Source organism: Macaca fascicularis, chromosome 4 (assembly GCF_037993035.2).
Source record: "Macaca fascicularis isolate 582-1 chromosome 4, T2T-MFA8v1.1".
NCBI lineage: Eukaryota > Metazoa > Chordata > Mammalia > Primates > Cercopithecidae > Macaca > Macaca fascicularis.
In genome coordinates this window covers 38,462,413-38,487,114 of record NC_088378.1, presented here as the reverse complement: position 1 = coordinate 38,487,114, position 24,702 = coordinate 38,462,413, and positions in this window count along the sequence as shown.

Here is a 24,702-nt window from a genome sequence, read left to right as displayed (position 1 = left end):
AAGCACCGTCTTATCACTAAGTGCACTCTTTAGGACTAAAAGGCTAACAAAAAGTGGTGTTTTTTTTTTTTTTTTGGACTTAGGTAAGGTAGAATCAAGAACACATTTTCTTGTTGCAAACTCATAGGCCCGGCGGCATGGCTTTAAAACAGTTAGGAGCGTCCCTGCTCCCTCTGCAAGCTGGTTCTTTTCTCAGCTGTTCCCTTTTCGGGGAGAATGGCCTCTTCTCCCTAAAAACAGTGCTTGAAGGTGGCATGTTTGGCAAAGCAGGCTGAGGAGAAAGGAAGAGCACAAAAGAAGGAGTGCAGCATGTGGGAACCCTTGCCAAGTTACTCTTTTCATTCCAGTTTAGCTTTTCAAGGGCCACTAGCTAAGGCTGACATTTGTTGCCATCATGTTATTTCCTAAGAATGAGGCCCCAGCTGAAAATCCAACCCCAATCAACTTTCAAAAATGCACTGATATATTTTTAAACACACACAATGATGACAAAAACCCCAAATTCCAGCCTGTCCTCTCGCTTCGTATCGTGCCTATCTGCCTTGGCACTGTCCAGACTGAATGCCCTTAGAAGCAGCTCCTTGCCTGCAGCTGTGAGGTGTCTTGTTTGCCATCAACCGCCTATGCTATGTGCGCACTCAGCTGGCATTTCTGCCAAGAAGCTAAAGTCAGGAACACCGGCAATTTCAAATATGTAATCAGGTTTCAAAATAAAGTCCTTGTGCTTCTGGTATATGGGAGTGTTCCCAGAAAGAGTGGGGGTTCTGCTGTCACTCTTCTAGCTGCTGTGTAATTTTTGTTTTGCAAGGCGCTTGATATGTATCTGGCTTTAAAACTGACATTGCCAGGCATCAGAAGTTGAGAAGTTTTGTCCTTGATTTATTTGTTCTTCTTTGTGTTCAATTATGATTAGAAGTCACCTCTACGCAGCTGCTCTACAATTTGTACTGCATTTGCTTCTGGGATTTCTAACTGCACTGTTCAATGGAATAACATTAACATTATGAAAATGAAATCCTTCTTTATAGTGCAGTGGATAGTGTTTTATTAAAAATGGCTAACAGCTGTAATTTGCAGGTAGTTAACTCATGTGAAGTTTAACTTTGGCATGTATTTTTCCCTAGGGAACTATTTTATATAAGCAGAAACACAAATGTGAAAAAGTAAATGAAACCCAAAACACACCTACCAAAGTAATTCTGATCACAATAGCGACATCTCTGCTGCTGATACGTTTCTGGAAAGAAAAAAAAAAGCCGGAGGGGGGGGGGGACTCCGCACTGTAGTCTGGAATGATAGTAAGTAATAAAAAGAAAATATATAGCTGTTGATGTTTTTGTTTTCTTTTCTTTTTTCCAAAATAACAAGGACTTCATAGACACAGATAAGCTACATGTTCTTTTCCAAAACTTTCCTGCAACAGAGTTTTCGGACAGGGTCATATTACAATTCTAAATGTGAATAACACAGCAAAAAGAAAAAAAAAAAGGATTTTTTTTGACTGGTACTCGTGGGTATTAGTTTGTACTCTTGCAAGCTAACTGAATATCCATATACCCTGTGTAGAGTCCAGAGGATGGCTTTGATGCTCTTTCCAATACAAGATGGTTTGGGTGGTTGAGTAAGAAGTGTTAAAAGGGCACAGAAAACAAATCTCCTGATTGGCTTCTTTTTCTGAGCACCATTACCCAGGGCACGATTGAAGAGATCGGTCATAACTACAGATGGTGCCTCGAATGTAAAGGTGGCTACAAATGTGTGTGAAGAAGTGGATAGTGTTCTCGTTTTGCAGTGCCTAGAGTTTAAAATTTAGTATAGTAGTGTCTATGGATATTCCATTAGCTTTCAAGAGTACAAACTAACACCTATGTGTAACAGCCAAAACCACTCCCTTTTTTTTTTTTTTTTTTTTTTGCTTTTTGCTGTGTTATTCATATTTAGAATTGCAATCTAATCCCTTCTGAAAACTCTGTTGCAGTAAACCATTTTCCATTATTCTTATCTTCTAACATGCCATTTGATATGTTAGAAATATTAAATATTAGCCTGTTGTTTATTTTCTGCACACTCTTCCTCCCCAACCAGAATGTAAGTGCCAGGGAAGCTTTGTTTGCTTTACTTACTCCTCTGGCCCTAACCCTAGATCAGTGCCAGGCACATAGTTGTCTGTTGACTTAGTAATGAGTAATCCATTTCAGTCCTGTGTTTCTATGAAGCTGATTGATAATAAGCTTATAGCTTCTGAAATTACATTATATTACTCTATATTCATTGAACACTGAAGGCAAAACCTCTATCTTTCTATTTCAAGGTACAGTGCAGACTGGTGACACTTTGAGAATTTTAATGTGATTACTTGAAGTGAGTTGAGGCTTCCTCCGAATTGGAGAATGACTGCTTGGTTATCAATTTAACTGCTTGTGAGATTGTTAGTTTTTTGAATAGAGGTCAGGAATAACACGGGAAGAGAATATATTTTCCCAACTCCTCCTATAAATGCACCATCCAATTAAAGAAAGCTGAGATAACACTACTTCAAAGCACTTTCAAAAAAATGATGTCAAATTTTGCACACAAGTGGAGTGCTGCTTTGATTTCACATACGTGCTCATATCTGTTTTTAATAGAATGTTGATAGAGAAATCTTGTACTGCTGGAAAGAAATGAGGAACAAATGTTCTCTTACAACTTGCAAATTTCAGCCAGTAAGTTCTGGGTTTCTTGGACTAGTGAGCATAAGTATCAGCTAGTGTGTTTTCTAAAATAAGGTTTATTCCTGGGCCCATATTCTGGGAGCTTCTGATTCAGTGGGTAGAAGTAGGGTGCAGCAATCAGAAATGTTTATAATTATGCCATGGGATTTGGATGCAGGTGATCTGCAGACTTCACTTTGAGAACAATAAAAAATAAAAACCCTGATTTGTAAAAGGTCCCATAGGATCTTGGTTTCCTCTTGAGCGCAACTGTTACTAGATTATAATTCAGGTACCCAGCTGCCAGGTGAATGGCTTTATGTTTTGATTATAAGAAAAGTAAAAGGGCCAAGAAACTCTTAGAACATCCTTTACAGTTCTAAAAATGTTTATCTTTTCTATTCTTTAATTGACTGAAGCTTCTGTTTAGGTTGATGCCACAAATATTGATGTCACAAAAGTGAAGTACGGAAAGAAAGTTCATAAAAATATTTATTTGGCATCTGGCAAACTATAAAATATTTTCTCACATGTCACCTAATTTGATTCTCATAGTAACTCTGTCGGGGAGTCAGGGCAGGTGTGTGTTAATTTTGGCTATGAGCAAACAGAGGTCTGAAGAGGTTCTAACTTGCGCAATGCCAGATAGTAGAAATAAACAGCAGAGAAGCCACCCTTCCTGGGACTGCTCATGCCTAGTGTATGTAGTGTTGGTTCAATGACCTTTCATGGTCCCCTAATATATGCAAATATATTCCTTAATGTCTTTCTCTCCTGACTCTTCATCTCTAGAGACATTGCATAGGGAACAGTTAATACTGTGCTCAGGAGGAAGAGGAGGAGGGTTAGATGTTATTGTGTGTTCAGGATTAAATGAGATAATATATGCAAAAGTCTTTGTAGTTATAAAATATTATACATATGCATGCATATATTATTATTGCATCGTCTATTGCATATTATATTATTGCTTATCCTTTTCAGAGCATGACTGCATCATATAGGAAACTCTTGGCTAGGCACAGTGGCTCACACCTATAATCCCAGCACTTGGGAGGCCAAGGCGAGTGGATTACTTGAGGCCAGGAGTTCAAAGCCGTGTCTCTACTAAAAATAGAAAAACTAGCTGGGTGTGTTAGCACATGCCTGTAATCTCAGCTACTCAGGAGGCTGAGGCACAAGAATCACTTGAACTGGGGACATGGAGGTTGCAGTGAGCCAAGATTGCACCACTGCACTGCAGCATGGGTGACAGAGCAAGACTCCGTCTCAAAACATAATAATAACAATAAGAGAAACTCTTGAAACTTGGAGTTTCTGAGAAAAAGAGTTACGAGCAATAAATTTAATGATAAATTTTTAAAAATTCAGGAAGGAATACATGCAGAAATAAATAATAATTTAAAAGATAATGAGAAACTAATTAGAATATCTTGAAATATGATTGAAGTTCAGTTGTGGGAGGAGATAAATGACTCATACTGAAAACTACCTAAAATAGCACATACAAAAGCGTTTATAAGCTTAGAATTTCTTATTTTATTTTCTCAGAACATTTCTGGTAGTTAAATTTGTGGCTTCCTGAGATGTGGGCATCTCAGAGGAACCATATAGATTGGCGCTTGTACTACAAAATATCCTAAGTTGACTGGGTCTAAATGTGGTTTATTTTTATTTACTTTTAGCGCCATTTTCCCCACTTACCCTGACTGGAAGCTCATGAAAGTGGTTTTTATACCCTGAAGTCAAGGAGGCATTGTTCAGCTGCATCATTTGCCTACTTCTCACAGCTTGAAAGGGGAATAAAAGGCAGATTGCCTCACCACCTTGCTATTTTAGTCTCCTATGTCTTGTGGTCTCGGCACTTCTCCCTGTCTGTAATTCCATATTGCTAGTTGTAATCAAATCCTACCTTGGAAAGGTCAGACTTGAGCAGGAAGAGTGCAGTCATTCCAACAGCTGCCACTCCGGGCTCTCCCGCTGTGTCACAGTGTGAGGCATGTTAGATTTTTTTTTTATATATATATACATAGATATATAGATATAGATATAGATATAGATATAGATTTTTTTTTGAGACGGAGTCTCGCTCTGTCACCCAGGCTGGAGTACAGTGGTGCGATCTCGGCTCACTGCAGGCTCCGCCTCCCAGATTCACGCCATTCTCCTGCCTCAGCCTCCAGAGTAGCTGGGACTACAGGCCCCCGCCACCACACTCGGCTAATTTTTTGTATTTTTTTAGTAGAGACGGGGTTTCACTGTGTTAGCCTGGATGGTCTCGATCTCCTGATCTCATGATCCACCCGCCTCAGTCTCCCAAAGTGCTGGGATTACAGGCATGAGCCACCGCGCCTGGCCGAGGCAAGTTAGATATTAAATTGAATTATCAGAGTCCTTTCCATCAGATACTGTACTGCCTAATATGGGCATAAACAAATGGTTACTTGATATAGTCAATTGTTCAAAACAAGAATGAAGCAAACATCAACTTATCTAGTAGAGTCTGAAAAAGAGAAAGAACACTTGTCATTGCTGACAGATGCAGAAATGTCATGCATCTTACAACACATGCTGATTCACATTATTATTCTGACCCTCCACGTCTGTAGTGTGGATTGAGTCTAACTTAAAACAGAATCTGAATCATGTAACACCTGATGTGTTCATTCAACTTGGGGAAGCATCAACTCTCAATGCCTCATTTATCCTGTCTAAGATGCCTACTCAAGAAATTTATAAATCTCAGCTCGCTATAGATGGTCACAGTTGTCCTTCAAATCCCATTACACAACGCCCACCTGACACCACACCTTTGCAGGGTGAATTCAAATAATAGTTGAGGAACAAACTCAATGTACTACTCTAGGAATTCCCACTCCTATTTTTTCCAGGGAAATTTAGAATTTCTTTGGAATTGGCCAGGTGCAATGGCTCACGCTTGTAATCCTAGCCAAGGTGAGTGGATTACCTGAGGTCGGGAGTATGAGACCAGCCTGGGCCAACATAGCAAAACCCCATCTCTACTAAAAATACAAAAATTAGCCGGATGTGGTGGCGTGCACCTGTAATCCTGCTAACGGGGAGGCTGAGGCAGGAGTATTGCTGGAACTGGGGAGGCAGAGCTTGCAATTAGCCAAGATTGCACCACTGCACTCCAGCCTGGGTGACAGAGGGAGACTCCATCTGAAAAATAAATAAATAAATAAATAGAATAAAATAAAATAAAATTTCTTTGGAATGGCTACTTTCTCGTCTTCTTGAGCTTCATGAGGAGCTTGAAATCAAAGAATACTTTTCTGTGACATTTAATGCCAAATACAGATAGAAAGAAGTATGTTTAGGATGTTCCAGGGGTTCGAAAAACATGGTCACCCAGGCCCACTAATCTGGTCTTTTTTTCTTCTTCTTCTTGTTTTGTTTCGGACACAGGGTATGACTCTGTCACCCAGGCTGGAGTGCAGTGGAGTCATCACAGCTCACTGCTGCCTTGGCCTCCCAGGTTCAAGGGATCCTCCCACCATAGCCTCCCAAGTAGCTGGAACTACAGGTACATGTCCCCACACCTGGCTAAATTTTGGTTTTGTTTTTGGGTAGAGATGGGGTTTTGCCATGCTGCCCAAGGTGGTCTCAAACTCCTGGACTCAAGCGATCAACCTGCTTTGCTCAGCCTCATAAAGTGCTGGGATTAAAGGTGTGAGCTACCATGCCCAGCCTAATCTGGTCTTTAAAACCAGAAAGATATCAAAATATTTCAAATTCCTTATGGACGCAGAACTTCAAACTGAAGCAGACTTTCTAGGCTCTCGTTTACACTCCATTTTACTTCCATATTTGAGTAATGTTTTCTCTTCTCTTTCTTCCTTTTTTTTTTTTTTTACCCTCTTTGTGTCACAGTATAAATAATCTTTAGAAGGATAAGCCTCTGCTAACAATAGAGCTCTATTTACTAAGTATCTACTATATACCACACCCTGGATCAGGACCACCAACATTATCTCATTTGAAATTCTTAATTGCTAGCGATGTTGTTTACCATCTTGCAGATAAGGAAATGAAGATCAGAAAAAGTAGGTAATTTGCTTAAATTTACAAGAATGAAACACAAAAATGTGATGTCAGGTCTGTCTTACTCCAAAGCCTGTGCACCATGTTTGTGTGTCTGTATGTAAGCATATGTAGGATTTGTTGTAAAGAGATAATACACCTCTATTTGTTCCAGCTTCTCTACTTGCTAATTGACCACATGCAAGTCATTCGACTTCTTACAAGGTCAGCTCCTTTGACTGGAAAATGGGAATCACAATTCTTTTTTTTGTTGTTGTTTGTTTTTTGTTTTTGAGACGCAGTCTCTCTTTGTCGCCCAGGCTGGAGTGCAATGGTGCGATCTCGGCTCACTGAAACTTCTGCCTCCCGGGCTCAAGCAACTCTCCTGCCTCAGCCTCCCGAGTAGCTGGGACAACAGGCGCGGACCACCATGCCTGGCTAATTTTTTGTATTTTTAGTAGAAATGGGGTTTCACCATGCTGGCCAGGCTGGTCTCAAACTCCTGACCTCGTGATCCACCTGCCTTGGCCTCCCAAATTGCTGGGATTGCAGGCATGAGCCACTGTGCCCAGCGGGAGTGACAATTCTTGTTCCTTGAACTTCATAGGATTATTGAAGAAGTAAAACGAGAAGAAATATATGGTGGCTTTTAACAGCACCCAAACGCTTTCAAATCACAGGTGTGCATTAATGAAGGTTAGGTTTGGCTGCCATAATAGAAAATCCAAAATGACTGCAGCTTACACGAAAAAGAAATCTACTTCTCTATCAAGCTGGGCGCGGTGGCTCACGCCTATAATCCCAACACTTTGGGAGGCCGAGGTGGGCAGATCACTTGAGAACAGGAGTTCGAGACCAGCCTGGCCAATGTGGTGAAACCCCATCTCTTCTAAAAATACAAAAATATTTCTGGGCATGGTGGCACACACCTGTAATCCCAGCTACTCAGGAGGCTGAGGCAGGAGTGTAATTTGAACCCCGGGAGCTGAGATCATGCCACTGTACTCCAGCCTGGGCGACAGAGCAAGACTCTGTCTCAAAAAAAAAAAAAAAAAAAAAAAGAGAAGAGAAGAAATCTACTTTTCCCTCACATGAAAGATGACCAGTTCAGGGAAAGCGGGCAGATTCCCACCCATCTGGTCCTGAGAAACCTTCAGTCAGGCCACTGTCTTTGTCCATATGTCACCTCGTGGTACAAGGTGGCCCCAGGGAAATGGTCTACTGTGTTCAACACATAAGGAGAAAAGTCAAGAGAAGAATGCACTTCCTAGGTTGAAGCAGGTGGATCACTTAAGGTGAGGAGTTTGAGACCAGCCTGGCCAAAAAACCCCGTCTCTACTAAAAATACAAAAATTAGGCATGGTGGTGTACTGCCTGTAGTCCCAGCTACTCAGGAGGCTGAGGCAGTGGAACTGCTTGAACCTGGGAGGCAGATGTTGCAGTGAGCCGAGATCCCACCACTAGACTCCAGGCTGGGTGACAGAGTAAGACTCTGTCTCATAAATAAATAAATAAATATTTTCTTTAAAAATGCACTTCCTTCCTAGAAATTGCACGCAAAATAGTTCAACATTTCCTATTTTCCCAAAATCTTAGGCTACCTGAGACACGTGGAGACATGACAATTATCCTCAGATGAGAGGATTAATAAGGCTTTAAATGCAATGTGTCATTTTCCCTCTACGAGCATAAAGTATGCTTTCAAAGTATTTCTGAAAGAGGATACATGTCAGATATTATCCTCATTTCACATGTTGTGTAAGTGAAACAGAGTGGCCATAGGCCTTGTTTCCAGTCACACAGTTAGTGGATGAAAAAAATTACAATGAAGATATTTGATAGTTATATGATAATTATAGCTCCTACACAATTTTTTTTCCCCGCAAGACAACTATGCAGAAAACATAAAATTCAACCCAATCAGGCAAATGTTGGCAGGAGAAAAATCAAAATCAAACATCCTGAAAACTGACTTGAATTTGGCTTTGGGTAAACATAATTGAAACAAAGCTTGTTTCCAATAAACTGGAATGCTACAACCCAAAGTCTTGACAAATTGGAGGTAGAGAGATATAAAAATTCTAGCTATATACTCACTCACCTTGTCTTTCGCTTTCATTTTTATTTTAACAACAACAAGAAAAAGCTGTGTAGCCTCTGACTATTGACTGTGGTGCAATCCCAGCTCCTTACCATTAGTGACTGGCACCTGACCAATGAATGGCATGGCAGCATGCATCCTCATGATTTTGAGATATATGTAGAAAGAACCTCAAATTCGCATAGTCTATATATGGCTATAGCACATTATTTTAAAAGTAATACGTGCACTATAATAGTGTAAACATTGTACACAGAATTGAGGCTATTATTTTACATCGAGTAAAACATCGTACACAGAAATTAGGCTAAAAACACAAACTCGGGCCAGATGTGGTGGCTCACATCTGTAATCCCAGCACTTTGGGAGGCCGAGACAGGTGGATCACTTGAGCCCAGGAGTTCAAGACCAGACTGGGCAACATGGCAAAATCCCTGTCTCTACAAAAAATACAAAAATCAGCTGGGTGTGGTAGTGAGTGCCTGTAGTCCCAGCTACTTGGGGGGCTTAGGTAGGAGGATCTATTGAGCCTGGGAAGTTGAGGCTGCAGTGAGCCATGTTTGCACCACTGCACTCCAGCCTGGGTGACAGAGTGAGATCTCGTCTCAAAAACAAACAAAAACACACAAACTCCAAGAGTATGGTGGATGCCTAGGCAACATCTCCTAGATAGCCAAAGGTCACCTTTGCTGTCCTCCATGGAGATGTCTTCAAAGCAACTTGAACACTGTCTGCATAGCTTCCTCCCGTGCCTCATCTGGGCCTCCTTAACACTGGCTTCCCTACCTTAAAAGCCACACAGACCCATCTCTACCTCCACCTCTCCCTCACTTGTTGTCATTGTTCTCCTGGCTCTTATTACCACCTGGTGCTTGCTATACATGTGTTTCCTCCTTTATGGTCTGTTCCCAACTAGAATGAGGACAGGATGTTGACTTGATTGCTATATCCCAACTTCTTAGAATAGGACCTGGCATATTTGTAAAATAAATAAAATAATAAATACTGAGAAGTTTAGACATTATGATAGACCAGAGAAAATAGTTGGTTTCGGCGAGTGGTTCCATAATGTGCCCCTTAAATTGTACCACGGATGTCTCTGACAAAGGTTAAGAAAGCCTTCAGTCAGACCTTAGTAAATCTTAGAGTAAACTTTTCTTTTTCATTAAAATGTAGAACATTGATAAAATCGGTCATTTCCTTCAAGGCTTCTGACTGATTTTCATTAAGGTTGCTGCCTTTACAATGTTTCTTTGAGTGACTGGTAATGACCTCCTTATAAACTCTCAGACAATAGAGAATACCGTATGCATCCATATTCATTTATTCATTCATTTAATTATGCAACAAACATTTTTTGAGTAGCTACTATTAACTAGGCAACATTCTAGACCCTAAGGGTATAGCAGGAATCAGACAGTCCCTGCCTCCATGAAGCTTATATTCTAATAGGGAGAGAGACAGACAATAGGCAAATAAGCAAATTGATACATATTTTGAAGGATAAGGAATGCTGTGGCTACTGTCACATTGGGGACTGAAAAATAGAAGAAAGAAAGAAAATTTTAAAAAAGAAATGCTGTGGAAAAAAAAACAGAGCAGAGTAAGAGAGCTGGGTGTGGTGACCTGGGGAGATTAAGGGAAGGGCATTAGAAGAAATAAGGTAGTTAGGTACTGCAGAAATGATGGAGAGTGGGGGTCTTAGAGAGGAGGAAGCTCTGCCGGGCACAAAAGATCCAACAAGAAGGCCCTGAGGTGGTGGCGTGCTGGGAGTGTTCTGAGACTAGCAAAGGGGCAGTGTGTGGGAGCTGCCTGGGAGAAGGTTGTAAACCTGGGGCCAGTGTGTGTGGGCAGCAGTGAGTGCAGAAGGAAGTGAGTGCTTGATAATGTTAAAGATAAACAACAAGGGAGCAGCCCCTTTAGGGTCTTGGAGGCCACAGTAGAACTCTTTAATCAGAGTGAGGAGGGTGCTAAGAAAAGGAGCAGCATAATCTGATTTACTGTTTGAAAGATCACTCTAGTATCTGGGTAACAATAGGCTATGGGGGCTGAGAGCCTATCGATAAAGACAAGGCTGGGCACAGTGGCTTATGCCTGTAATTCCAACACATTGGGAGGCTGAGGCAGGAGAATCAATTGAGGCCAAGAGTTCGAGACTAGCCTGGGCAACATAGTGAGACCCCATCTCTTTTAAAAATTTTAAAAAATGAGCCGGGTGTGGTGACATGTGCCTGTATTTACTTGGGAGGCTGAGATGGGAAGGATCCCTGAGCCCAGGAGGTCAAGGCTGCAATGAGCCGTGATCTCAGCATTGCACTACAGCCTGGGCAACAGAGCAAGACTCTGTCTTTAATATGAAAATAATTAATGCTGCTATTGAGAGAAATGGAGAGAAAGAGTGAAGTCATGGATGGATCCAAGCAACTGGCTTAGAACAAAGTTACCATGCACTGAAATGAGGAAATGGGAAGAGTGTAGGGGTTGAGGAAATTGGGGTTTGGGGTACACAGTTATAAACAGCCAAACTCATTCAACCTTTTTAAGCAGCAAAGAAATGCAGCAGCATTCAGAACTGTTGCAAGAAAGCCAGAGAGCCAGCCTTGGAGGCCGTGCACCCAGGAGCACCGCCCAGAGAGGTCTCCATGCCCTCTTCCCCGACACTGCCCAGCCGCTGGGCAGAGGCAGCCAAAGTCCAGGCTGACACTGGACAACAAACACCAGAACCTCTGCCCCTGCTGCCAGACGCTCTAATTGTCACTGTCACCTCCCAAGAAAAAAATATAAATAAAGGACTCCATATGGTTCCTACTTTTCAGTTCGCTCCTCTGATGTGGGGTTCCTGATGGGCAGAGCCTGGTGTGGGGCTGCAGGGGAGCCTGGCTCACCAGGCCTCTGCTTTCCACTGCCAGGGTTTGAGAGCAGAGCCTCAGACAGTCATTCAAAAGGCCTTTGGTAACATAGTAACCTTCACAGATATTCTTGCAATCATGGTTTTTGCCTGTTACTACTCAGTGAACAATTCAATTTAAAAAAAAAAAAAAAAAGAATTTGATTTTTTTTTTTTCCCTCTATATCCAGCTCTGGACCAGGTTTCTTGTAGAATAGGTGCCCAGTCTTTCTCCAGACTGGGTAAAGGCCTGAAGCAGGGTAATAAAACTGACTTCACTGTTTGAGAAATAGTTCTGGGAGAAAATGTAAAGATATTTGAAATCTGTAGATAAAATTCAAGAGAAAAATTAATGATAGTCTTTAAGCATAGGAGGGAATATACACCAAGTAAGTGATAAATGGATAACACTGCTTAGGTCGATATGAAAAAATTGGAAATTTGGAAAATCCTGGTCTAGTGTTCCTTAAGAATAATCATCACTAGATTAATTAGAAAGTATTAATAAGAAATTATTAACTATTTATTGCTACATGTACTGAGGGGTTAGCAGTTGTAATGAACTGAAGGTTTTTGTCCCTCCAGAATTTATATATTGAAATCCTAACCCCCGAGGTGATTAGGCAACAGGGCATTTGGGAGGTGATTAGGACGTGAGGGCAGAGCCCACAGGAATGGGACTAGTGCTCCTGCAAAAAAGGCCTAGAGAAACCCCTGGCCCCTCCTGCCAGTAAGAAGGTGCTGTCTGTGAGGAAGTGAGCCCTCATCAGACACTGAATCTGCCATTGCCTTGATCTTGAACTTCTCAGTCTCCAGAACTGTGAGGAATAAATCTCTATTGTCTACAAGCCACCCAGTTTTGGTATTTTGTTATAGCAGAATGGACTAAAACACCAGTGCTAAATAATGCTGTGTTCAATGCTGATTTTCAACATCTCATTCGATTCTCACAATAACCACAACAGGCAGGACTAGACTAGAGAATGTAACTATCTGGTCTTGCTAGTAAATAGTGGGGGTCCAATGTCCTAAACTCTTGGCTTCAAAACTATATGCCCCAAGTTAATCTCTAGTGAGATATGATGTCTAGTAAGCAGGAAAGGAGAGGACCTGGGTGATCCACAAACTTAACAATCTGCCCTGAGTAATCTCATTAAAGGTGTATTTTAACTTTGTTTTTTAAGTGTCATTAACGTGTTCTACTATATCTTCACTGCTGGGAATTTATCCTTATTTTTTTGTTTGTTTGTTTGTTTTTGTTTTTATTTTTTGAGACAGAGTCTCGCTCTGTCGCCCAGGCCGGAGTGCAGTGGCCAGATCTCAGCTCACTGCAAGCTCCGCCTCCCGGGTTCACGCCATTCTCCTGCCTCAGCCTCCCAAGTAGCTGGGACTACAGGCGCCCGCCACCTCGCCCAACTAGTTTTTTGTACTTTTCAGTAGAGACGGGGTTTCACCGTATTAACCAGGATGGTCTCGATCTCCTGACCTCGTGATTCGCCCGTCTCGGCCTCCCAAAGTGCTGGGATTACAGGCTTGAGCCACCGCGCCCGGCCGAATTTATCCTTATTTACCTATAAAAACACGCATATAGGTACAAAGGTACATTTTCCAGTTTTCTTTGTAAGAAGAAAAAAACTGGAACTCTAACATCATCATTCAGGAATTTTTATCAAGTTTCATGAATTATGAAATATCTATATAATAGAATATCATGCATCTTTTTAAAGTATAAGAGTATCTTTAAGATATAGTTTCAAGTTAAAAATATCCAGATGAAAAATAATGGATATAGTGATTCCATTTGTAAATAAATATACGCATATTTTTATGCTTGTAGATACATTAAAAAATTCTAGAAAGATATACAAATTCTTGTGAGAGGAGGGAAGTTTTATAAAGGTCAAGGAAGACCTTTGCTACTCACTTAGTATCTGTTCGTATGGTTTCAGTTTTCTACCTTGCATATAGATAGATAACTTTTTATTCTTATTTAAAATGAGTGTTTTTAATCAACTCTGTATGTTTGAAAGATTGTTGAGCCTTATGAAAAAATTAGTTTAGGTCTTTATATACTTTGTTTTAAAAATTATAAAGCTGGCTGTGTTTGGTAGCTCAAGTCTATAATCCCAGGACTTTGGAAGCCCAAGACAGAAGGATTACTTGAGACCATGAGTTTGAGACCAGCCTGGGCAACATAGTGAGACCATGTCTCTAAAAAAAACAAAACAAAACAAAATTGTATTTAAAATTAGCCGGATGGGGAGAGGGCAGAGCAAGATGGCTGAATAGGAACAGCTCCAGTCTCCAGCTCCCAGCGTGAGCAACACAGAAGACAGGTGATTTCTGCATTTTCAACTGAGGTACCAGGTTCATCTCACTAGGGAGTGCCGGACAATCAGTGCTGGTCAGCTGCTGCAGCCCGACCAGCGAGAGCTGAAGCAGGGCAAGGCATCGCCTCACCTGAGAAGCGCAAGGGGGAAGGGAATCCCTTTTCCTAGCCAGGGGAACTGAGACACACAACACCTGGAAAATCGGGTAACTCCCACCCCAATACTGCACTTTCCCAAGGGTCTTAGCAAATGGCACACCAGGAGATTATACCCCACACCTGGCCAGGAGGGTCCCACGCCCACGGAGCCTCCCTCATTGCTAGCACAGCAGTCTGCGATCTAACTGCAAGGCAGCAGCGAGGCTGGGGGAGGGGTGGCCACCTTTGCTGAGGCTTAAGTAGGTAAACAAAGCCGCTGGGAAGCTCGAACTGGGTGGAGACCACAGCAGCTCAAGGAGACCTGCCTGTCTCTGTAGACTCCACTGCTGGGGAGAGGGCACAGCTAAACAAAAAGCAGCAGAAACCTCTGCAGATGCAAACGACCCTGTCTGACAGCTTTGAAGAGAGCAGTGGATCTCCCAACACGGAGGTTGAGATCTGAGAACGGACAGACTGCCTGCTCAAGTGGGTCCCTGACCCCTGAGTAGCCTAACTGGGAGACATCCCCCACTAGGTGCAGACTGACACCCCACACCTCACATGGTGGGATACACCCCTGAGATGAAGCTTCCAAAGCAAGAATCAGACAGGTACACTCGCTGTTCAGCAATATTCTATCTTCTGCAGCCTCTGCTGCTGATACCCAGGCAAACAGGGTCTGGAGTGGACCTCAAGCAATCTCCAACAGACCTACAGGACATGGATGCAGCTGGAAACCATCCTTCTCAGCAAACTATCACAAGAACAGAAAACCAAACACCGCATGTTCTCACTCATAGGTGGGAACTGAGCAATGAGATCACTTGGACTCGGGAAGGGGAGCATCACACACCGGGGCCTATTATGGGGAGGGGGGAGCAGGGAGGGATTGCATTGGGAGTTATACCTGATATAAATGACAAGTTGATGGGTGCTGACTAGTTGATGGGTGCAGTACACCAACATGGTACAAGTATACATATGTAACAAACCTGCTTGTTGTGCACATGTACCCTAGAACTTAAAGTATAATAATAAAAAATAAATAAATAAATAAATAAGCCGGATGTAGTGACACTTGCTTTTAGTCCCAGCTACTCCAGCCAGAGTGACAGAGCAAGATCCTGCCTCATAAATATATAAGTAAATAAACAGCTATATAAAACCTTGCGTTAATACCAAATATTTTGTTAGCCTGATTCTTAAGTATTTATTGCTAAACTACATGTTACTATGCAGACATTTACTACAAATGGTCGGTTTCCCTTAAAATTAAAAAATACACAGATCTATACATTCACAGCATGAATAATCAAATGGAAATTTAATGATCATAGCTAAGACTTAATTTGGTGCTTCCTCAGTGCTAGGCTTTGTGAAAAGCATCTCATTCACGTTATCTCCCTAAATCTTCACGCCTCTACAACCTTGATGCTTGCCCTGCCCATTTTGCAGAGAACAGAGGGAAACAATTTGCCTGAAGGCATGCATCTGGGAAGCCGTGAAAGCAGAAGAGCCCAGAGACTCTGAACCCAGACATAGGAGCCCAAGTATTACACATTACTCCTCATTGCCTCCATATTCAAATAAGTTTGACTCTGGAAATATGATTGTGACATTTCCAAAGAAATTTGGCTTACACCTCCTTATACATATGTAGTGCAATGTAAAGCTTTGATTTACTAATGATTACTTAACACTAGTATCTGGGAATGTCAGGGCTATATTTTCTGATCTATAGAACACTAATTTTGCCAACAGTACTTGGTATTCATGGTGTGATTACTGATCGATAGGTTGAATTTTCATATACCACAGGTAACTAGAGTACACTGGCTAATTACACTTGGTGGCTATATCAGTGGTAAATAGAAAGCTCCTTTTGTTTTCATTTTTATTACTAGGAATATATCTGAAATCTATTAGTACTCATTTTCTTAGTAGAATAGCAATGAGATTTTCTTTTGGTGAAAGAAATTCTTATGGAATCGTTACAGCTGTCAATGATCATAATCTAAAAATATATTAAGCTGAATTTCTATTAAAAGTGTACTATATCCTGGGGGAAAAAAAATGTTCTATTTTTATACTAAGTCAGTAATATGTGTTTGTTTTAGGTAATTTTCTCATATTTTCTTAAAAAATAGAATTTTTACAATGATTCCAGCTAATTGGATTCCAGTTTACTAAGGTTTGATGACATACAAATATTTCAACAATTCCACAAATGTGTAATTTGTGAATTGCTGGGTTTGGGGAAAAGCTCTGCAGTGAAAGATACTAAATGCAGTGCAAAAACTGAAAGCATTGTTTGTAAAAAGGAAGATGCTGTGGTGTTACAGATTATATATTCCCGACACACCTGAAGCCTCTCTCCCGCATCCTACCGGGAAACTCCCTTGGACTTGTGATTCTTGTTCCTCACCCACCCCCTTTAACTCCTCCTTTAAGACCATTCATGGCCGGGTACATTGGCTGACACCTGTAATCCCAACACTTTGAGAGGCCAATGTGGGTGGATCACTTGAGGTCAGGAGTTCGAGACCAGCCTGGCCAACACGGCAAAACCCAGTATCTACTAAAAATGCAAAAATTAACTGGACTTAGTGGTGTGCACCTGTAATCTCAGCTACTTGGGAGACTGAGGCACAAGAATCGCTTGAATCCAGGAAGCAGAGGTTGCAGTGAGCTGAGATCATGCTACTGTATTCCAGCCTGAGTGACAGAGCAGTGTCTCAAAAAAACAAAACAAAACAAAACAAAAAACAAAAGACCATTCATATGAGAGAGAGAGGCTCTTAATCAAATTTCTTGCCTAATATAGAAATATCTTGAATGCATTCCTGAAGGACAACAATCCAGTTGGAATGTTAATTCTTTTCATTATAGGAAATGCCTTATGTCATTGAATATTTCTTATATCAGACAATTATAACTACTATAGTCCTTCAGCCACAAAACAGTCAATTATTGACATTACTTCTGGTGGCTGGAGCAACTCAGATTATGAATGCTAGTTCCTCTGCAGACTTCCCAAGTCTTGTTGACCTAAAACCTTTCCTTATCTAGTTAGGGGGTTGTTGAAAATAATAAAGCCAAAGAGCGTGCAAGGCTCCTTATCATCTCTAAACAAAATATCTCTTGGAATGCACAGCCTGCCTTGTCTTACATGACAAAGCATCCCAGACTATATTTCACATAGATGGAAGTAGTGCATTTTCCATTAGGAAATGGAACAGTAAGGATGGATTGTTCTCAGGTACCCACATCCAGGGACACTATCCAAGAAGCCACACAAAACACGTTTTAAACAGAAAATATTACTTTTCTCCTTGTAGGGTGCTTAGCAGAATCCTCAGCTCACAGGATGAATAAATGGAGACTAAATGACACACAAATAATCTACACACACAACTATCAACACATGGAAAGACAGCAGGATGGCCAGACCTCAAAGTAACAAACAGGTAAAATTTGCATAATTAGGTCTTCAAGTGTCTTTAGTTATGAAATGTGTCTGATTCACTTGGTGATTCTGGGCGTCTTAAGCTGGGTCTGTTAGAAGCCAATCTGGCTCATGTTCTGCCAATGCACTGGGTGTTTGCTCTGCTGGGTATCATTAACCAACCAGTTTGATAGGAGTGCTTTGTTTTCTGAGCTGCCGGAACAAACAGGTTATTTAGGCCATTGTGTAGAGAAACTTGGTGGTGGTTTTTGGAGAAGACAGATCTCTCTTCCAAGGAAGGATTATTATGTGGTTGCAGTAAGAGATGAGAAATTATTCTCTTGATGTCCACATGTTATTGAGGCCACAGCAGGGCAGGGAGGCAGCCCTTCATATTGATGTGAGTGGTGGAATGTAACTCATCCAACCAGTTTCCCCTGAGGAATTTCTCAGCCAAACACTTCCTAACCTCTCTCCTCTCTTAGGCATCCCTATTAGATTGGAGTGGGGGAGGGGTGGTGCTGACACTGAAACCTTCAGTGCTTGTTAGGAAGACATCTAAAATATTTTATTTGTGGGCAGTAAAATGAAGTAAGAAACCAGGTTGCCTGGTGGGAAAACCATCAGCTTTTGAATCATCAAATTTTGAATCAAATCCCAGCTCTGCCGTCATTAGCTTCATAACCTCAGACCCTCTCTGCGTCTCAATCATTAACTGTAAAAGACTGCTGTGAAGTTTAATAAGACACCTAGGATCATGTCTACTGCTGTCCAAAGTGTGGCCTGGCCTAGTACCAGTATCTGCATCACCTGGAAACTTGTTAGAATTGCAGATTCCCAGTCCCATCACAGTCCTAATGAATTAAACTGGGACGGAGAGAAGGTGGCAGCAACCTGGTTTTAACAAGCCATCCAGGTGATTCTGATTCACAAGAAAATTTAAGAACCCCTGGCTGGGTATACAAAAGTCCCTCAATAAAAGGCAGCTGTTCTATCATATTCGTGTAGTATTTTACAGCTTACTGATTTGCTTTTTCATTCACACTACCGTCTGCTTTGCTCAGATTTGCATTCTCTTTGACCCAGTAACTCCACTTTGCAGAATTTTCCTAAGGAAATAATTGGAGATGTTCAGAAAGATTTACTTGAAGAATTAATCATGCAAGTGAAAATGTAGAAACTAATGTCAAATGAACAATATGAAACTGGTTTCATAAATTATGGCACACCTATATAATGGCACACAGTGCAGCATTTTAAAATCTTACCGTAGATCAGTGTGTGCCAGAGCAAGCTCTGAGAATCACCTCCATCCGAATCTTCTGGGGTGCTTCTTCAAAAGGCAGATTTCAGATTTATGAGTCCCCAGATGAGATTATGAATGAGAGTCTCTGTGAGTGAGAGACTTCAGAATCTTTATTTCCCACATGCTCCCAGGTGAGTGGTATGCAGCCAAAAGTTTTCAAATGTTTTAGATTAATAATAATATATGGAAGATACTCATGGTGTATTATTGGGCAAATGAAAGTATGTTTTAAAGCAATATTTAAAATATCTCAATAACATAGGCACCGTAGCCATATATGTAAAAGACCAAAATACATATGCTAAAATGCTAAGTAATTATTTCTGGACAGTAAGATAGCAATTCTGGTGATTTATTTTCTTCTGTTCTAGATGTTTTGCATTTTCTGTATGTATAGCTTTTCTGTGAGAAAAGTAAAACCACATAATAGTGCATGTGTCATTGAACTATGGAGTGGGAACTTCATATTTTATTAATTTTTTTTAAATTTTTGTTTTCAGTAGAGACAAAGTCTCACTAGGTTGTTCTTGAACTCCTGGACTCCAGAGATCAATCCCAAAGTGCTGGGATTACAGGCGTGAGCCACCATGCCTGGACTGCTTGAGGAGTGAAGGGCAAGATAAATCCAGAATTAAGCTATGTATTAGTCTGTTTTCACACTGCTATAAAGAACTGTCAGAGACTGGGTAACTTACAGAGGAAAAAAGTTTAATTGACCCACAATTCTGCATGACTGGGAAGGCCTCAGGAAACTTACAATCATGGCAGACGGGGAAAGAAGCCCGTCTTACATGGTGGTAGGTGACAGAGAGCATGTGAGAGTGCAGGAGAAACTATCATTTATAAAACCACCAGATCTCGTGAGAACTCACTCACTATCATGAGAACAGCATGGGGGATACCGCCCCCATAATCCAATCACTTTCTTCCCTTAACACATGGGGATTACAATTCAAGATGAGATTTGGGTGGGGACACAAATCCTAACCGTATCAGGCTGTAAACAATGACTCCTCACCTCTGCCCAGGGGATGCTGAGGCAGTCAGCCGTTCATTAGGCAATGCAGGTGACTAGGCATGTTGCTGACCCCATCTGTAGTCCCCGGATAATCACTGGGGGCAGAAAGACAGGAAATCAGAGCATTGTTGGCCTGGCACAGAAGTTATGGAAGCTTCTGCGGAGTTCTTTTATAATAGGAGAGTTGCCCATCTTTCACGAGCCCCTTAAAATGTGTAACGATTTCTTCTTGGAGTTTTGTAAGCGAAGTCCGGAAGGACAATGGAACAAAGGGGTGAGGAGCTTGCTCATCCACTCTCATGATCTCCCACCCCTCCACTCTCTGCTCCCCAACCCCCTTCAAGTGACTACAGCCATTTGGGCAGGTAGTGGCCTGGGCTTGCAGGGGGAGCGGAAGCTGGGTGCACACATCCCATGCACCAAGTGGCTGGGCAGGCCTGAGCTACCTGGGACCATCTGCACTCACCCTGTGAATACCCCTGTATCAGAGAAAGCATGAAATTAAATAGCAAGTAAGAGACCCCATGACAGGCCAAAAGAGAAAGAAAGGAAATCTTCTGCCCCTCTCCCCACCACCACTCCTGCTTTTTGAAGGGACTTTGAGGGGTTTTCTTGTGTGTGTTTTTACTTGGGCTCTGCAAATTAAAGTAGCAGTCCAGATGAGGACTTGTAGGAGTCTTAGGGATCGATGCACACATATCAAAGAAATGAAAAGAGAGGTCTTATGGGAAGAGGTTCCTCCCTTGGTAATCATTTCTGGTCTGTCTGAGAAAATTAATGTACTGCAGAAGGGCGTATCCCTGAAGGCACCACAATGTAGAATAAATTGTATGGTTAAGTCAGGAGTATTTTCTCGGAAGGGAGTCTCTAGTGATTATAGACCAGGACACAGCCCTACTTAATTATATGCAATACAAACAATCATTCTGAGTACTCTTTTCATATTATACATGAAAGAGTATTTCATATGTGTGTATATACACATATATATGAAGCCAGGACTAATTAGAGAAAGTATCGGGAGTGTGACAGACAAGTTCTTCAGCTTTTGCTAAACAAGATTGAGAGGAAAAACATAATTATCAAAAAGAGCTGAGTTCACCTTTCTTTCTAGAAATTATCTTTCCAATAGCTTTCTCTTGTTCTCATTTTGGGAAAAGAGTTAAAAATAAAAAAGGAAATAATGAATTTCGCTTTGTGGAAAGCACACTCTAGCACTTTGTTCATTAGCATCTGGAAAGTCCAGGGCACTCATGCGCAAACAAATTACAATGCAAATGCTTATTAATGAAAAATCTATGATATGCGTGTTTATAAAAATCAATTACACTTCACGCCAATTTCTAAATTACTCTCACAGAATTAAAAACCATTTTAAGTTTCTGATAAATAAAAACTTGGTGTTACTCCTCCATAGAAGTGAGAAAAATTCATTAAACTCCTGAGTCCTGCTGGTTGTCTCGGTGAGGGCCAAAGAGAGTTTAGTAATTACTCACATGTGGAAAAACGGGTGTGCATGTGTTGGAAGGAGGTGCCTTTTGGACCCAAACCTTGGCCTGGTTTCCCCAAACCTCATGGACTTCTTGTCTTCCTCTAACAAGAGGATTAGCCAGGGTCCTCTTTCCTATTTACATGCAATATAGATACATATATTAATAAAATGTGTCCAGTTGCAAAGAAAACGATGTAGATTTAGGAGCTGGCTTAAGGCATAGCTCTGCTTCCTCTCAGGGTTAAGACACAGCTCCATGGCTGGATCTGGCTGAAAGACTGGTAGAATAAGATTTCCAGACAGTTCTCCCTTGGACCCAGGCAAATGGTATCCTAGCCTGAGGTGCCTGCTTTAGTTTTAAGAGGAGGGAGACCCATGAAGTGAAAGAGTCATGCCCACCTGGAACCAAGGCACTCCCTTCTAGTCCATACTTTGGGCACCTTGAACTCTGAATTTTCTCTCCCGAATACCCTACCCCTTCCACAGCCTGTGTGGGCTACTCTTCAAGTCATAGCATTACAGCTGTTAACTGCACTTCTAACCTGAGAAAGTCCAAAAGGCAACTCTTCGCAGGCTCCCGGGTTGGAGGGACAATGTTCATACACATGAGTGTGCATGGGGGTCAAGTTGCAGGACTAAGCAGCAGCTAAGAACATAAAAGATACAAACTATGAGTTGGAAGGATGGAGGCCTTCATCTGTACACTTGTTGCACCACCTGCAAACATCAGAGATGGATCTGCTGCCAGGAGACCACATGTGCAAGGGCCTGAGTAACCTCCTAGGCAGAAAACATCTTAAAGGAAGAGGGAATGAAGGGATGATTGTGAAGGCAGCATAGGGTCTACCCCTTAAATTTATTATTCATAATGATGTGAAACTCAGCCCACTTGAAGCTAAAACTTATTGAATAGCATTTGGTTTAACATAACAAATGTTCACTAGGCTGGCCGCGGTAGTTCACGTCTATAATCCCAGAACTTCGGGAGGCCAAGGTGGGTGGATCACTTGACCTCAGGAGTTTGAGACCAGCCTGGTCAACATGGTGGAACCCTGTCTTTACTGAAAAATAAAAAAATTAGCCATGTGTCATGGCACGTGCCTGTAATCCCAGCTACTCGGGGGACTGAGGCAGGAAAATTGCTTGAACCTGGGAGGCGGAAGTTACAGTGAGCCAGGATCGTACCACTGCACTCCAGCCTAGGCAACAGAGGGAGACTCCATCTCAAAAAAAAAAAAAGAAAGAAAGAAAAGAAAAAATGTTCACTAAACTACCGAAGTTTCCTGACCTCTTACATACAATTCAATCATCTGGAGATTGCTCCCTGTGAGATATTGAATATCCAGCCATTTAAACCTATGATATGGCCAACCGATGCTGCCAGAGAGGACAGATGCCATGCTAAGGACTAAGAACGGGTCCACTATCAGCTGTCTCCTCAGTGCTTTTCTTAATAAGCACAAGGATATCTCTCTGCTTGCCTGAAGTTTCACCTGTCATTCTTTGGGTTGAACTGATAGCAGCTAAAACATGGGACCCCAAATTTCAAGCTTTGGTTAAGCTGAGAGCAGAGATGTTCTTCTCAAAGGTAGTATGGAGGCAGACATAGGTATGGAGAAAGAAGAGTGCACAACTTCATAAAAGCACTCAGTACCTGACGGGCACTCAAACAAAACAACAGGAAAATCCCAGAAATGAGACAGGAGGGGCAGAGACAACCAGGCCCCATCCATAGACTTGCCCACCACAGACCCTGTGAATCTGTATAATTTCAGTTTAGGTTTAGTTGCTTTAATTGGCAGAGAAATGATGCTCTCTATGTGGAAGGAACCAGAAACAAACGTTTTTTAGTTCATTAAAATTTTCACCATATTGAAATAGGCTCGTTTTCAGTTTCTTTCCTTTTAAACATGTATGTGGTGTTTGGGAGCTATATCTCAGAGTCATCTATGTGATAACGTCACTTTTATGTTAACAGTCATTTGGTACCAGGAGTATTTTTTGAGTAATTTCTTTGTTGAGATATAATTCATATACCATAACATTTACCCCTTTAAAGTGTACAATTTAGTCATTTTTAGTACAGCCACAAAGTTATGCAACTTTCCACACATCTAATTCTTAAAATGTTTATCATCACCCTGAAAGTCCCATTATCCATTAGCCCTCACTCGCCATTCTCCCTCTCCTCTCAGCCACTGGGAACCCGTAATCTACCTTCCATCTCTATGGATTTGCCTGATCTGGACACCTCATACAAATGGAATCATACAATATGTGGCCTTTTGTATCTGACGTTTCACTTAGAATAATGTTTCCATGGTTCGTTCGTGTTTATAGCATGAATCAGTTCTTCATTCCTTATTATGCTGCATAATATTCCATTGTATGAGTGTATCACGTTTGTTAATCCATTCGTCAGCTGACGCACATGTGGGTTGTTTCCACTTTTTGGCTATTATGAATCATGCTGCTATTAATATTCATATGGCTAAATGTGTGGACATATGTTTTTAATTTTCTTGGGTAGATATGAAAAAGTGGAATAGCTGGGTCATGAGTGTATTTTGTTTTTGTATCTTTTAAAATCTTAAAAAGGGGAAGATGATGTTTCAAATGATCATCTGAATGTTGGGTTTCCACATTCCACCAGGAAGTCATATGGTATGAGTATGATCTCTCCTTCTCTTGGCTAAAGGAAAGTTCCACATCCCGTAGAAACCACTGGTTGTTGAAACGAATCTGAACAGACCTTTCTCTCTCTCTCTCTGTCTTTTAATTTTCTTTCTTTTTTTTATTTTTAGCAAATTCTCCCAGATTCTGATATATATCTTTTGATAGAAATGACTCTGGTACTTTCCCCAACTTACTTTCTATGGAGCACTTTCCTAAAACAAGATTTGTATTTAAATATTCGTCCTTCTAAAAAGTATTTAACAGTGTAAGTTCTGCAACGTTGACAATGGAAACATGGCAATGTGCCCTTGTTTGACTATTAAGGAATTGCTTCCAAGCACCACAGGACCTTGAAGACCAAAATAACACAATTAGTTGGAAGGTGAACAATGGCAACTTACCAGGTGTGGTAAACACTTTTTATCCAAGAAGATCCTTTATTCCTTCTGCATGCACATCAAGAATGAGAGAATACATAAACCACATATTTGTTAATAAGATGTGCATTGCATTTTTGTCCATGTAAGCAACTGACTTGATTGTACACCAACTAGTTGAAAATGAAATATTAAG